The 9954-nt window shown below is 56.4% G+C and overlaps 46 non-coding genes across 46 annotated transcripts; all 46 read left to right on the plus strand.

The window, feature by feature from the left end:
* The first annotated feature begins 23 nt into the window (after positions 1–23).
* LOC141117985 (5S ribosomal RNA) lies at positions 24–142 on the plus strand. The gene has a single exon (XR_012237374.1). It is a non-coding gene; the product is annotated as a 5S ribosomal RNA (ribosomal RNA).
* Positions 143–241: 99 nt separating this feature from the next.
* On the plus strand, positions 242–360 carry LOC141120132 (5S ribosomal RNA). The gene has a single exon (XR_012239460.1). It is a non-coding gene; the product is annotated as a 5S ribosomal RNA (ribosomal RNA).
* A 100-nt stretch (positions 361–460) lies between these two features.
* Positions 461–579, plus strand: LOC141120143 (5S ribosomal RNA). Its single transcript, XR_012239471.1, has one exon. It is a non-coding gene; the product is annotated as a 5S ribosomal RNA (ribosomal RNA).
* Positions 580–678: 99 nt separating this feature from the next.
* LOC141120287 (5S ribosomal RNA) lies at positions 679–797 on the plus strand. Its single transcript, XR_012239611.1, has one exon. It is a non-coding gene; the product is annotated as a 5S ribosomal RNA (ribosomal RNA).
* Positions 798–895: 98 nt separating this feature from the next.
* Positions 896–1014, plus strand: LOC141117986 (5S ribosomal RNA). Its single transcript, XR_012237375.1, has one exon. It is a non-coding gene; the product is annotated as a 5S ribosomal RNA (ribosomal RNA).
* Positions 1015–1113: 99 nt separating this feature from the next.
* On the plus strand, positions 1114–1232 carry LOC141120452 (5S ribosomal RNA). Its single transcript, XR_012239772.1, has one exon. It is a non-coding gene; the product is annotated as a 5S ribosomal RNA (ribosomal RNA).
* Positions 1233–1330: 98 nt separating this feature from the next.
* On the plus strand, positions 1331–1449 carry LOC141117987 (5S ribosomal RNA). The gene has a single exon (XR_012237376.1). It is a non-coding gene; the product is annotated as a 5S ribosomal RNA (ribosomal RNA).
* Positions 1450–1548: 99 nt separating this feature from the next.
* LOC141117988 (5S ribosomal RNA) lies at positions 1549–1667 on the plus strand. The gene has a single exon (XR_012237377.1). It is a non-coding gene; the product is annotated as a 5S ribosomal RNA (ribosomal RNA).
* A 100-nt stretch (positions 1668–1767) lies between these two features.
* On the plus strand, positions 1768–1886 carry LOC141120359 (5S ribosomal RNA). Its single transcript, XR_012239682.1, has one exon. It is a non-coding gene; the product is annotated as a 5S ribosomal RNA (ribosomal RNA).
* A 100-nt stretch (positions 1887–1986) lies between these two features.
* Positions 1987–2105, plus strand: LOC141120403 (5S ribosomal RNA). Its single transcript, XR_012239725.1, has one exon. It is a non-coding gene; the product is annotated as a 5S ribosomal RNA (ribosomal RNA).
* A 99-nt stretch (positions 2106–2204) lies between these two features.
* LOC141117989 (5S ribosomal RNA) lies at positions 2205–2323 on the plus strand. The gene has a single exon (XR_012237378.1). It is a non-coding gene; the product is annotated as a 5S ribosomal RNA (ribosomal RNA).
* A 98-nt stretch (positions 2324–2421) lies between these two features.
* On the plus strand, positions 2422–2540 carry LOC141117990 (5S ribosomal RNA). Its single transcript, XR_012237379.1, has one exon. It is a non-coding gene; the product is annotated as a 5S ribosomal RNA (ribosomal RNA).
* Positions 2541–2640: 100 nt separating this feature from the next.
* LOC141120531 (5S ribosomal RNA) lies at positions 2641–2759 on the plus strand. The gene has a single exon (XR_012239847.1). It is a non-coding gene; the product is annotated as a 5S ribosomal RNA (ribosomal RNA).
* Positions 2760–2858: 99 nt separating this feature from the next.
* LOC141117991 (5S ribosomal RNA) lies at positions 2859–2977 on the plus strand. Its single transcript, XR_012237380.1, has one exon. It is a non-coding gene; the product is annotated as a 5S ribosomal RNA (ribosomal RNA).
* Positions 2978–3075: 98 nt separating this feature from the next.
* On the plus strand, positions 3076–3194 carry LOC141117992 (5S ribosomal RNA). The gene has a single exon (XR_012237381.1). It is a non-coding gene; the product is annotated as a 5S ribosomal RNA (ribosomal RNA).
* A 99-nt stretch (positions 3195–3293) lies between these two features.
* Positions 3294–3412, plus strand: LOC141117993 (5S ribosomal RNA). Its single transcript, XR_012237382.1, has one exon. It is a non-coding gene; the product is annotated as a 5S ribosomal RNA (ribosomal RNA).
* Positions 3413–3512: 100 nt separating this feature from the next.
* LOC141117995 (5S ribosomal RNA) lies at positions 3513–3631 on the plus strand. The gene has a single exon (XR_012237383.1). It is a non-coding gene; the product is annotated as a 5S ribosomal RNA (ribosomal RNA).
* Positions 3632–3731: 100 nt separating this feature from the next.
* On the plus strand, positions 3732–3850 carry LOC141117997 (5S ribosomal RNA). Its single transcript, XR_012237385.1, has one exon. It is a non-coding gene; the product is annotated as a 5S ribosomal RNA (ribosomal RNA).
* Positions 3851–3949: 99 nt separating this feature from the next.
* On the plus strand, positions 3950–4068 carry LOC141117998 (5S ribosomal RNA). The gene has a single exon (XR_012237386.1). It is a non-coding gene; the product is annotated as a 5S ribosomal RNA (ribosomal RNA).
* Positions 4069–4166: 98 nt separating this feature from the next.
* Positions 4167–4285, plus strand: LOC141117999 (5S ribosomal RNA). The gene has a single exon (XR_012237387.1). It is a non-coding gene; the product is annotated as a 5S ribosomal RNA (ribosomal RNA).
* Positions 4286–4384: 99 nt separating this feature from the next.
* Positions 4385–4503, plus strand: LOC141118000 (5S ribosomal RNA). Its single transcript, XR_012237388.1, has one exon. It is a non-coding gene; the product is annotated as a 5S ribosomal RNA (ribosomal RNA).
* Positions 4504–4601: 98 nt separating this feature from the next.
* LOC141118001 (5S ribosomal RNA) lies at positions 4602–4720 on the plus strand. The gene has a single exon (XR_012237389.1). It is a non-coding gene; the product is annotated as a 5S ribosomal RNA (ribosomal RNA).
* Positions 4721–4819: 99 nt separating this feature from the next.
* LOC141120532 (5S ribosomal RNA) lies at positions 4820–4938 on the plus strand. Its single transcript, XR_012239848.1, has one exon. It is a non-coding gene; the product is annotated as a 5S ribosomal RNA (ribosomal RNA).
* A 99-nt stretch (positions 4939–5037) lies between these two features.
* On the plus strand, positions 5038–5156 carry LOC141118003 (5S ribosomal RNA). Its single transcript, XR_012237391.1, has one exon. It is a non-coding gene; the product is annotated as a 5S ribosomal RNA (ribosomal RNA).
* A 98-nt stretch (positions 5157–5254) lies between these two features.
* On the plus strand, positions 5255–5373 carry LOC141118004 (5S ribosomal RNA). Its single transcript, XR_012237392.1, has one exon. It is a non-coding gene; the product is annotated as a 5S ribosomal RNA (ribosomal RNA).
* A 99-nt stretch (positions 5374–5472) lies between these two features.
* Positions 5473–5591, plus strand: LOC141118005 (5S ribosomal RNA). Its single transcript, XR_012237393.1, has one exon. It is a non-coding gene; the product is annotated as a 5S ribosomal RNA (ribosomal RNA).
* A 100-nt stretch (positions 5592–5691) lies between these two features.
* LOC141118006 (5S ribosomal RNA) lies at positions 5692–5810 on the plus strand. The gene has a single exon (XR_012237394.1). It is a non-coding gene; the product is annotated as a 5S ribosomal RNA (ribosomal RNA).
* Positions 5811–5910: 100 nt separating this feature from the next.
* Positions 5911–6029, plus strand: LOC141120479 (5S ribosomal RNA). The gene has a single exon (XR_012239798.1). It is a non-coding gene; the product is annotated as a 5S ribosomal RNA (ribosomal RNA).
* A 99-nt stretch (positions 6030–6128) lies between these two features.
* Positions 6129–6247, plus strand: LOC141120503 (5S ribosomal RNA). The gene has a single exon (XR_012239820.1). It is a non-coding gene; the product is annotated as a 5S ribosomal RNA (ribosomal RNA).
* Positions 6248–6345: 98 nt separating this feature from the next.
* Positions 6346–6464, plus strand: LOC141118007 (5S ribosomal RNA). Its single transcript, XR_012237395.1, has one exon. It is a non-coding gene; the product is annotated as a 5S ribosomal RNA (ribosomal RNA).
* A 99-nt stretch (positions 6465–6563) lies between these two features.
* Positions 6564–6682, plus strand: LOC141118009 (5S ribosomal RNA). Its single transcript, XR_012237397.1, has one exon. It is a non-coding gene; the product is annotated as a 5S ribosomal RNA (ribosomal RNA).
* Positions 6683–6780: 98 nt separating this feature from the next.
* LOC141118011 (5S ribosomal RNA) lies at positions 6781–6899 on the plus strand. Its single transcript, XR_012237398.1, has one exon. It is a non-coding gene; the product is annotated as a 5S ribosomal RNA (ribosomal RNA).
* A 99-nt stretch (positions 6900–6998) lies between these two features.
* Positions 6999–7117, plus strand: LOC141118012 (5S ribosomal RNA). The gene has a single exon (XR_012237399.1). It is a non-coding gene; the product is annotated as a 5S ribosomal RNA (ribosomal RNA).
* A 100-nt stretch (positions 7118–7217) lies between these two features.
* LOC141118013 (5S ribosomal RNA) lies at positions 7218–7336 on the plus strand. The gene has a single exon (XR_012237400.1). It is a non-coding gene; the product is annotated as a 5S ribosomal RNA (ribosomal RNA).
* A 100-nt stretch (positions 7337–7436) lies between these two features.
* LOC141118014 (5S ribosomal RNA) lies at positions 7437–7555 on the plus strand. The gene has a single exon (XR_012237401.1). It is a non-coding gene; the product is annotated as a 5S ribosomal RNA (ribosomal RNA).
* A 99-nt stretch (positions 7556–7654) lies between these two features.
* LOC141118015 (5S ribosomal RNA) lies at positions 7655–7773 on the plus strand. The gene has a single exon (XR_012237402.1). It is a non-coding gene; the product is annotated as a 5S ribosomal RNA (ribosomal RNA).
* Positions 7774–7871: 98 nt separating this feature from the next.
* On the plus strand, positions 7872–7990 carry LOC141120309 (5S ribosomal RNA). Its single transcript, XR_012239633.1, has one exon. It is a non-coding gene; the product is annotated as a 5S ribosomal RNA (ribosomal RNA).
* A 99-nt stretch (positions 7991–8089) lies between these two features.
* Positions 8090–8208, plus strand: LOC141118016 (5S ribosomal RNA). Its single transcript, XR_012237403.1, has one exon. It is a non-coding gene; the product is annotated as a 5S ribosomal RNA (ribosomal RNA).
* Positions 8209–8308: 100 nt separating this feature from the next.
* On the plus strand, positions 8309–8427 carry LOC141118017 (5S ribosomal RNA). The gene has a single exon (XR_012237404.1). It is a non-coding gene; the product is annotated as a 5S ribosomal RNA (ribosomal RNA).
* A 99-nt stretch (positions 8428–8526) lies between these two features.
* On the plus strand, positions 8527–8645 carry LOC141118018 (5S ribosomal RNA). The gene has a single exon (XR_012237405.1). It is a non-coding gene; the product is annotated as a 5S ribosomal RNA (ribosomal RNA).
* A 99-nt stretch (positions 8646–8744) lies between these two features.
* On the plus strand, positions 8745–8863 carry LOC141120160 (5S ribosomal RNA). The gene has a single exon (XR_012239487.1). It is a non-coding gene; the product is annotated as a 5S ribosomal RNA (ribosomal RNA).
* Positions 8864–8961: 98 nt separating this feature from the next.
* On the plus strand, positions 8962–9080 carry LOC141120407 (5S ribosomal RNA). The gene has a single exon (XR_012239729.1). It is a non-coding gene; the product is annotated as a 5S ribosomal RNA (ribosomal RNA).
* A 99-nt stretch (positions 9081–9179) lies between these two features.
* On the plus strand, positions 9180–9298 carry LOC141120428 (5S ribosomal RNA). The gene has a single exon (XR_012239749.1). It is a non-coding gene; the product is annotated as a 5S ribosomal RNA (ribosomal RNA).
* A 100-nt stretch (positions 9299–9398) lies between these two features.
* LOC141118019 (5S ribosomal RNA) lies at positions 9399–9517 on the plus strand. The gene has a single exon (XR_012237406.1). It is a non-coding gene; the product is annotated as a 5S ribosomal RNA (ribosomal RNA).
* A 100-nt stretch (positions 9518–9617) lies between these two features.
* Positions 9618–9735, plus strand: LOC141120524 (5S ribosomal RNA). The gene has a single exon (XR_012239840.1). It is a non-coding gene; the product is annotated as a 5S ribosomal RNA (ribosomal RNA).
* A 100-nt stretch (positions 9736–9835) lies between these two features.
* On the plus strand, positions 9836–9954 carry LOC141118021 (5S ribosomal RNA). Its single transcript, XR_012237408.1, has one exon. It is a non-coding gene; the product is annotated as a 5S ribosomal RNA (ribosomal RNA).

Consider the following 9954-nt stretch of genomic DNA (forward strand, 5'->3'; position numbering starts at 1 on the left):
GGTTGAGCGTGCCGTTAGAGATCGCCTACGGCCACATCACCCTGAAAGCGCCCGATCTCGTCTGATCTCGGAGGCTAAGCAGGGTCGGGCCTGGTTAGTACCTGGATGGGAGACCGCCTGGGAATACCAGGTGCCGTAGGCTTCTTTTTTTCTTGGATTTCTGGACTTGCCCTGTTTTTTTTCCTCGTTTCCCATCTTGGCGCCGCCAAGGTCAAGAGGGTTGAGCGTGCCGTTAGAGATCGCCTACGGCCACATCACCCTGAAAGCGCCCGATCTCGTCTGATCTCGGAAGCTAAGCAGGGTCGGGCCTGGTTAGTACCTGGATGGGAGACCGCCTGGGAATACCAGGTGCCGTAGGCTTCTTTTTTTGGGGGGCGTTCTGGACTTGCCCTGTTTTTTTTCCTCGTTTCCCATCTTGGCGCCGCCAAGGTCAAGAGGGTTGAGCGTGCCGTTAGAGATCACCTACGGCCACATCACCCTGAAAGCGCCCGATCTCGTCTGATCTCGGAGGCTAAGCAGGGTCGGGCCTGGTTAGTACCTGGATGGGAGACCGCCTGGGAATACCAGGTGCCGTAGGCTTCTTTTTTTCTTGGATTTCTGGACTTGCCCTGTTTTTTTTCCTCGTTTCCCATCTTGGCGCCGCCAAAGTCAAGAGGGTTGAGCGTGCCGTAAGAGATCGCCTACGGCCACATCACCCTGAAAGCGCCCGATCTCGTCTGATCTCGGAGGCTAAGCAGAGTCGGGCCTGGTTAGTACCTGGATGGGAGACCGCCTGGGAATACCAGGTGCCGTAGGCTTCTTTTTTTCTTGGAGTTCTGGACTTGCCCTGTTTTTTTCCTCGTTTCCCATCTTGGTGCCGCCAAAGTCAAGAGGGTTGAGCGTGCCGTAAGAGATCGCCTACGGCCACATCACCCTGAAAGCGCCCGATCTCGTCTGATCTCGGAGGCTAAGCAGGGTCGGGCCTGGTTAGTACCTGGATGGGAGACCGCCTGGGAATACCAGGTGCCGTAGGCTTCTTTTTTTCTTGGATTTCTGGACTTGCCCTGTTTTTTTTCCTCGTTTCCCATCTTGGCGCCGCCAAGGTTAAGAGGGTTGAGCGTGCCGTTAGAGATCGCCTACGGCCACATCACCCTGAAAGCGCCCAATCTCGTCTGATCTCGGAGGCTAAGCAGGGTCGGGCCTGGTTAGTACCTGGATGGGAGACCGCCTGGGAATACCAGGTGCCGTAGGCTTCTTTTTTTCTTGGAGTTCTGGACTTGCCCTGTTTTTTTCCTCGTTTCCCATCTTGGTGCCGCCAAAGTCAAGAGGGTTGAGCGTGCCGTAAGAGATCGCCTACGGCCACATCACCCTGAAAGCGCCCGATCTCGTCTGATCTCGGAGGCTAAGCAGGGTCGGGCCTGGTTAGTACCTGGATGGGAGACCGCCTGGGAATACCAGGTGCCGTAGGCTTCTTTTTTTTGGGGGAGTTCTGGACTTGCCCTGTTTTTTTCCTCGTTTCCCATCTTGGCGCCGCCAAGGTCAAGAGGGTTGAGCGTGCCGTTAGAGATCGCCTACGGCCACATCACCCTGAAAGCGCCCGATCTCGTCTGATCTCGGAGGCTAAGCAGGGTCGGGCCTGGTTAGTACCTGGATGGGAGACCGCCTGGGAATACCAGGTGCCGTAGGCTTCTTTTTTTTGGGGGAGTTCTGGACTTGCCCTGTTTTTTTTCCTCGTTTCCCATCTTGGCGCCGCCAAGGTCAAGAGGGTTGAGCGTGCCGTTAGAGATCGCCTACGGCCACATCACCCTGAAAGATCCCGATCTCGTCTGATCTCGGAGGCTAAGCAGGGTCGGGCCTGGTTAGTACCTGGATGGGAGACCGCCTGGGAATACCAGGTGCCGTAGGCTTCTTTTTTTGGGGGGCGTTCTGGACTTGCCCTGTTTTTTTTCCTCGTTTCCCATCTTGGCGCCGCCAAGGTCAAGAGGGTTGAGCGTGCCGTTAGAGATCGCCTACGGACACATCACCCTGAAAGCGCCCGATCTCGTCTGATCTCGGAGGCTAAGCAGGGTCGGGCCTGGTTAGTACCTGGATGGGAGACCGCCTGGGAATACCAGGTGCCGTAGGCTTCTTTTTTTCTTGGATTTCTGGACTTGCCCTGTTTTTTTTCCTCGTTTCCCATCTTGGCGCCGCCAAAGTCAAGAGGGTTGAGCGTGCCGTAAGAGATCGCCTACGGCCACATCACCCTGAAAGCGCCCGATCTCGTCTGATCTCGGAGGCTAAGCAGGGTCGGGCCTGGTTAGTACCTGGATGGGAGACCGCCTGGGAATACCAGGTGCCGTAGGCTTCTTTTTTTCTTGGAGTTCTGGACTTGCCCTGTTTTTTTCCTCGTTTCCCATCTTGGTGCCGCCAAAGTCAAGAGGGTTGAGCGTGCCGTAAGAGATCGCCTACGGCCACATCACCCTGAAAGCGCCCGATCTCGTCTGATCTCGGAGGCTAAGCAGGGTCGGGCCTGGTTAGTACCTGGATGGGAGACCGCCTGGGAATACCAGGTGCCGTAGGCTTCTTTTTTTGGGGGGCGTTCTGGACTTGCCCTGTTTTTTTTCCTCGTTTCCCATCTTGGCGCCGCCAAGGTCAAGAGGGTTGAGCGTGCCGTTAGAGATCGCCTACGGCCACATCACCCTGAAAGCGCCCGATCTCGTCTGATCTCGGAGGCTAAGCAGAGTCGGGCCTGGTTAGTACCTGGATGGGAGACCGCCTGGGAATACCAGGTGCCGTAGGGTTCTTTTTTTCTTGGATTTCTGGACTTGCCCTGTTTTTTTTCCTCGTTTCCCATCTTGGCGCCGCCAAGGTCAAAAGGGTTGAGCGTGCCGTTAGAGATCGCCTACGGCCACATCACCCTGAAAGCGCCCGATCTCGTCTGATCTCGGAGGCTAAGCAGGGTCGGGCCTGGTTAGTACCTGGATGGGAGACCGCCTGGGAATACCAGGTGCCGTAGGCTTCTTTTTTTCTTGGAGTTCTGGACTTGCCCTGTTTTTTTCCTCGTTTCCCATCTTGGTGCCGCCAAAGTCAAGAGGGTTGAGCGTGCCTTAAGAGATCGCCTACGGCCACATCACCCTGAAAGCGCCCGATCTCGTCTGATCTCGGAGGCTAAGCAGGGTCGGGCCTGGTTAGTACCTGGATGGGAGACCGCCTGGGAATACCAGGTGCCGTAGGCTTCTTTTTTTCTTGGAGTTCTGGACTTGCCCTGTTTTTTTTCCTCGTTTCCCATCTTGGCGCCGCCAAAGTCAAGAGGGTTGAGCGTGCCGTAAGAGATCGCCTACGGCCACATCACCCTGAAAGCGCCCGATCTCGTCTGATCTCGGAGGCTAAGCAGGGTCGGGCCTGGTTAGTACCTGGATGGGAGACCGCCTGGGAATACCAGGTGCCGTAGGCTTCTTTTTTTTGGGGGAGTTCTGGACTTGCCCTGTTTTTTTTCCTCGTTTCCCATCTTGGCGCCGCCAAGGTCAAGAGGGTTGAGCGTGCCGTTAGAGATCGCCTACGGCCACATCACCCTGAAAGCGCCCGATCTCGTCTGATCTCGGAGGCTAAGCAGGGTCGGGCCTGGTTAGTACCTGGATGGGAGACCGCCTGGGAATACCAGGTGCCGTAGGCTTCTTTTTTTGGGGGGCGTTCTGGACTTGCCCTGTTTTTTTTCCTCGTTTCCCATCTTGGCGCCGCCAAGGTCAAGAGGGTTGAGCGTGCCGTTAGAGATCGCCTACGGCCACATCACCCTGAAAGCGCCCGATCTCGTCTGATCTCGGAGGCTAAGCAGGGTCGGGCCTGGTTAGTACCTGGATGGGAGACCGCCTGGGAATACCAGGTGCCGTAGGCTTCTTTTTTTCTTGGATTTCTGGACTTGCCCTGTTTTTTTTCCTCGTTTCCCATCTTGGCGCCGCCAAAGTCAAGAGGGTTGAGCGTGCCGTAAGAGATCGCCTACGGCCACATCACCCTGAAAGCGCCCGATCTCGTCTGATCTCGGAGGCTAAGCAGGGTCGGGCCTGGTTAGTACCTGGATGGGAGACCGCCTGGGAATACCAGGTGCCGTAGGCTTCTTTTTTTCTTGGAGTTCTGGACTTGCCCTGTTTTTTTCCTCGTTTCCCATCTTGGTGCCGCCAAAGTCAAGAGGGTTGAGCGTGCCGTAAGAGATCGCCTACGGCCACATCACCCTGAAAGCGCCCGATCTCGTCTGATCTCGGAGGCTAAGCAGGGTCGGGCCTGGTTAGTACCTGGATGGGAGACCGCCTGGGAATACCAGGTGCCGTAGGCTTCTTTTTTTCTTGGATTTCTGGACTTGCCCTGTTTTTTTTCCTCGTTTCCCATCTTGGCGCCGCCAAGGTCAAGAGGGTTGAGCGTGCCGTTAGAGATCGCCTACGGCCACATCACCCTGAAAGCGCCCGATCTCGTCTGATCTCGGAGGCTAAGCAGGGTCGGGCCTGGTTAGTACCTGGATGGGAGACCGCCTGGGAATACCAGGTGCCGTAGGCTTCTTTTTTTCTTGGAGTTCTGGACTTGCCCTGTTTTTTTCCTCGTTTCCCATCTTGGTGCCGCCAAAGTCAAGAGGGTTGAGCGTGCCGTAAGAGATCGCCTACGGCCACATCACCCTGAAAGCGCCCGATCTCGTCTGATCTCGGAGGCTAAGCAGGGTCGGGCCTGGTTAGTACCTGGATGGGAGACCGCCTGGGAATACCAGGTGCCGTAGGCTTCTTTTTTTTGGGGGAGTTCTGGACTTGCCCTGTTTTTTTCCTCGTTTCCCATCTTGGCGCCGCCAAGGTCAAGAGGGTTGAGCGTGCCGTTAGAGATCGCCTACGGCCACATCACCCTGAAAGCGCCCGATCTCGTCTGATCTCGGAGGCTAAGCAGAGTCGGGCCTGGTTAGTACCTGGATGGGAGACCGCCTGGGAATACCAGGTGCCGTAGGGTTCTTTTTTTCTTGGATTTCTGGACTTGCCCTGTTTTTTTTCCTCGTTTCCCATCTTGGCGCCGCCAAGGTCAAAAGGGTTGAGCGTGCCGTTAGAGATCGCCTACGGCCACATCACCCTGAAAGCGCCCGATCTCGTCTGATCTCGGAGGCTAAGCAGGGTCGGGCCTGGTTAGTACCTGGATGGGAGACCGCCTGGGAATACCAGGTGCCGTAGGCTTCTTTTTTTCTTGGAGTTCTGGACTTGCCCTGTTTTTTTCCTCGTTTCCCATCTTGGTGCCGCCAAAGTCAAGAGGGTTGAGCGTGCCTTAAGAGATCGCCTACGGCCACATCACCCTGAAAGCGCCCGATCTCGTCTGATCTCGGAGGCTAAGCAGGGTCGGGCCTGGTTAGTACCTGGATGGGAGACCGCCTGGGAATACCAGGTGCCGTAGGCTTCTTTTTTTCTTGGAGTTCTGGACTTGCCCTGTTTTTTTTCCTCGTTTCCCATCTTGGCGCCGCCAAAGTCAAGAGGGTTGAGCGTGCCTTAAGAGATCGCCTACGGCCACATCACCCTGAAAGCGCCCGATCTCGTCTGATCTCGGAGGCTAAGCAGGGTCGGGCCTGGTTAGTACCTGGATGGGAGACCGCCTGGGAATACCAGGTGCCGTAGGCTTCTTTTTTTTGGGGGAGTTCTGGACTTGCCCTGTTTTTTTTCCTCGTTTCCCATCTTGGCGCCGCCAAGGTCAAGAGGGTTGAGCGTGCCGTTAGAGATCGCCTACGGCCACATCACCCTGAAAGCGCCCGATCTCGTCTGATCTCGGAGGCTAAGCAGGGTCGGGCCTGGTTAGTACCTGGATGGGAGACCGCCTGGGAATACCAGGTGCCGTAGGCTTCTTTTTTTGGGGGGCGTTCTGGACTTGCCCTGTTTTTTTTCCTCGTTTCCCATCTTGGCGCCGCCAAGGTCAAGAGGGTTGAGCGTGCCGTTAGAGATCGCCTACGGCCACATCACCCTGAAAGCGCCCGATCTCGTCTGATCTCGGAGGCTAAGCAGGGTCGGGCCTGGTTAGTACCTGGATGGGAGACCGCCTGGGAATACCAGTTGCCGTAGGCTTCTTTTTTTCTTGGATTTCTGGACTTGCCCTGTTTTTTTTCCTCGTTTCCCATCTTGGCGCCGCCAAAGTCAAGAGGGTTGAGCGTGCCGTAAGAGATCGCCTACGGCCACATCACCCTGAAAGCGCCCGATATCGTCTGATCTCGGAGGCTAAGCAGGGTCGGGCCTGGTTAGTACCTGGATGGGAGACCGCCTGGGAATACCAGGTGCCGTAGGCTTCTTTTTTTCTTGGAGTTCTGGACTTGCCCTGTTTTTTTCCTCGTTTCCCATCTTGGTGCCGCCAAAGTCAAGAGGGTTGAGCGTGCCGTAAGAGATCGCCTACGGCCACATCACCCTGAAAGCGCCCGATCTCGTCTGATCTCGGAGGCTAAGCAGGGTCGGGCCTGGTTAGTACCTGGATGGGAGACCGCCTGGGAATACCAGGTGCCGTAGGCTTCTTTTTTTCTTGGATTTCTGGACTTGCCCTGTTTTTTTTCCTCGTTTCCCATCTTGGCGCCGCCAAGGTCAAGAGGGTTGAGCGTGCCGTTAGAGATCGCCTACGGCCACATCACCCTGAAAGCGCCCGATCTCGTCTGATCTCGGAGGCTAAGCAGGGTCGGGCCTGGTTAGTACCTGGATGGGAGACCGCCTGGGAATACCAGGTGCCGTAGGCTTCTTTTTTTCTTGGAGTTCTGGACTTGCCCTGTTTTTTTCCTCGTTTCCCATCTTGGTGCCGCCAAAGTCAAGAGGGTTGAGCGTGCCGTAAGAGATCGCCTACGGCCACATCACCCTGAAAGCGCCCGATCTCGTCTGATCTCGGAGGCTAAGCAGGGTCGGGCCTGGTTAGTACCTGGATGGGAGACCGCCTGGGAATACCAGGTGCCGTAGGCTTCTTTTTTTTGGGGGAGTTCTGGACTTGCCCTGTTTTTTTCCTCGTTTCCCATCTTGGCGCCGCCAAGGTCAAGAGGGTTGAGCGTGCCGTTAGAGATCGCCTACGGCCACATCACCCTGAAAGCGCCCGATCTCGTCTGATCTCGGAGGCTAAGCAGGGTCGGGCCTGGTTAGTACCTGGATGGGAGACCGCCTGGGAATACCAGGTGCCGTAGGCTTCTTTTTTTTGGGGGAGTTCTGGACTTGCCCTGTTTTTTTTCCTCGTTTCCCATCTTGGCGCCGCCAAGGTCAAGAGGGTTGAGCGTGCCGTTAGAGATCGCCTACGGCCACATCACCCTGAAAGCGCCCGATCTCGTCTGATCTCGGAGGCTAAGCAGGGTCGGGCCTGGTTAGTACCTGGATGGGAGACCGCCTGGGAATACCAGGTGCCGTAGGCTTCTTTTTTTGGGGGGCGTTCTGGACTTGCCCTGTTTTTTTTCCTCGTTTCCCATCTTGGCGCCGCCAAGGTCAAGAGGGTTGAGCGTGCCGTTAGAGATCGCCTACGGCCACATCACCCTGAAAGCGCCCGATCTCGTCTGATCTCGGAGGCTAAGCAGGGTCGGGCCTGGTTAGTACCTGGATGGGAGACCGCCTGGGAATACCAGGTGCCGTAGGCTTCTTTTTTTCTTGGATTTCTGGACTTGCCCTGTTTTTTTTCCTCGTTTCCCATCTTGGCGCCGCCAAGGTCAAGAGGGTTGAGCGTGCCGTTAGAGATCGCCTACGGCCACATCACCCTGAAAGCGCCCGATCTCGTCTGATCTCGGAGGCTAAGCAGGGTCGGGCCTGGTTAGTACCTGGATGGGAGACCGCCTGGGAATACCAGGTGCCGTAGGCTTCTTTTTTTCTTGGAGTTCTGGACTTGCCCTGTTTTTTTCCTCGTTTCCCATCTTGGTGCCGCCAAAGTCAAGAGGGTTGAGCGTGCCGTAAGAGATCGCCTACGGCAACATCACCTTGAAAGCGCCCGATCTCGTCTGATCTCGGAGGCTAAGCAGGGTCGGGCCTGGTTAGTACCTGGATGGGAGACCGCCTGGGAATACCAGGTGCCGTAGGCTTCTTTTTTTTGGGGGAGTTCTGGACTTGCCCTGTTTTTTTCCTCGTTTCCCATCTTGGCGCCGCCAAGGTCAAGAGGGTTGAGCGTGCCGTTAGAGATCGCCTACGGCCACATCACCCTGAAAGCGCCCGATCTCGTCTGATCTCGGAGGCTAAGCAGGGTCGGGCCTGGTTAGTACCTGGATGGGAGACCGCCTGGGAATACCAGGTGCCGTAGGCTTCTTTTTTTGGGGGGCGTTCTGGACTTGCCCTGTTTTTTTTCCTCGTTTCCCATCTTGGCGCCGCCAAGGTCAAGAGGGTTGAGCGTGCCGTTAGAGATCGCCTACGGCCACATCACCCTGAAAGCGCCCGATCTCGTCTGATCTCGGAGGCTAAGCAGGGTCGGGCCTGGTTAGTACCTGGATGGGAGACCGCCTGGGAATACCAGGTGCCGTAGGCTTCTTTTTTTCTTGGATTTCTGGACTTGCCCTGTTTTTTTTCCTCGTTTCCCATCTTGGCGCCGCCAAAGTCAAGAGGGTTGAGCGTGCCGTAAGAGATCGCCTACGGCCACATCACCCTGAAAGCGCCCGATCTCGTCTGATCTCGGAGGCTAAGCAGGGTCGGGCCTGGTTAGTACCTGGATGGGAGACCGCCTGGGAATACCAGGTGCCGTAGGCTTCTTTTTTTCTTGGATTTCTGGACTTGCCCTGTTTTTTTTCCTCGTTTCCCATCTTGGCGCCGCCAAGGTCAAGAGGGTTGAGCGTGCCGTTAGAGATCGCCTACGGCCACATCACCCTGAAAGCGCCCGATCTCGTCTGATCTCGGAGGCTAAGCAGGGTCGGGCCTGGTTAGTACCTGGAAGGGAGACCGCCTGGGAATACCAGGTGCCGTAGGCTTCTTTTTTTCTTGGAGTTCTGGACTTGCCCTGTTTTTTTCCTCGTTTCCCATCTTGGTGCCGCCAAAGTCAAGAGGGTTGAGCGTGCCGTAAGAGATCGCCTACGGCCGCATCACCTTGAAAGCGCCCGATCTCGTCTGATCTCGGAGGCTAAGCAGGGTCGGGCCTGGTTAGTACCTGGATGGGAGACCGCCTGGGAATACCAGGTGCCGTAGGCTTCTTTTTTTTGGGGGAGTTCTGGACTTGCCCTGTTTTTTTCCTCGTTTCCCATCTTGGCGCCGCCAAGGTCAAGAGGGTTGAGCGTGCCGTTAGAGATCGCCTACGGCCACATCACCCTGAAAGCGCCCGATCTTGTTTGATCTCGGAGGCTAAGCAGGGTCGGGCCTGGTTAGTACCTGGATGGGAGACCGCCTGGGAATACCAGGTGCCGTAGGCTTCTTTTTTTTGGGGGAGTTCTGGACTTGCCCTGTTTTTTTTCCTCGTTTCCCATCTTGGCGCCGCCAAGGTCAAGAGGGTTGAGCGTGCCGTTAGAGATCGCCTACGGCCACATCACCCTGAAAGCGCCCGATCTCGTCTGATCTCGGAGGCTAAGCAGGGTCGGGCCTGGTTAGTACCTGGATGGGAGACCGCCTGGGAATACCAGGTGCCGTAGGCTTCTTTTTTTGGGGGGCGTTCTGGACTTGCCCTGTTTTTTTTCCTCGTTTCCCATCTTGGCGCCGCCAAGGTCAAGAGGGTTGAGCGTGCCGTTAGAGATCGCCTACGGCCACATCACCCTGAAAGCGCCGATCTCGTCTGATCTCGGAGGCTAAGCAGGGTCGGGCCTGGTTAGTACCTGGATGGGAGACCGCCTGGGAATACCAGGTGCCGTAGGCTTCTTTTTTTGGGGGGCGTTCTGGACTTGCCCTGTTTTTTTTCCTCGTTTCCCATCTTGGCGCCGCCAAGGTCAAGAGGGTTGAGCGTGCCGTTAGAGATCGCCTACGGCCACATCACCCTGAAAGCGCCCGATCTCGTCTGATCTCGGAGGCTAAGCAGGGTCGGGCCTGGTTAGTACCTGGATGGGAGACCGCCTGGGAATACCAGGTGCCGTAGGCT

Source organism: Aquarana catesbeiana, linkage group LG13, assembly GCF_042186555.1.
Source record: "Aquarana catesbeiana isolate 2022-GZ linkage group LG13, ASM4218655v1, whole genome shotgun sequence".
In the NCBI taxonomy this organism is placed as follows: Eukaryota; Metazoa; Chordata; class Amphibia; order Anura; family Ranidae; genus Aquarana; species Aquarana catesbeiana.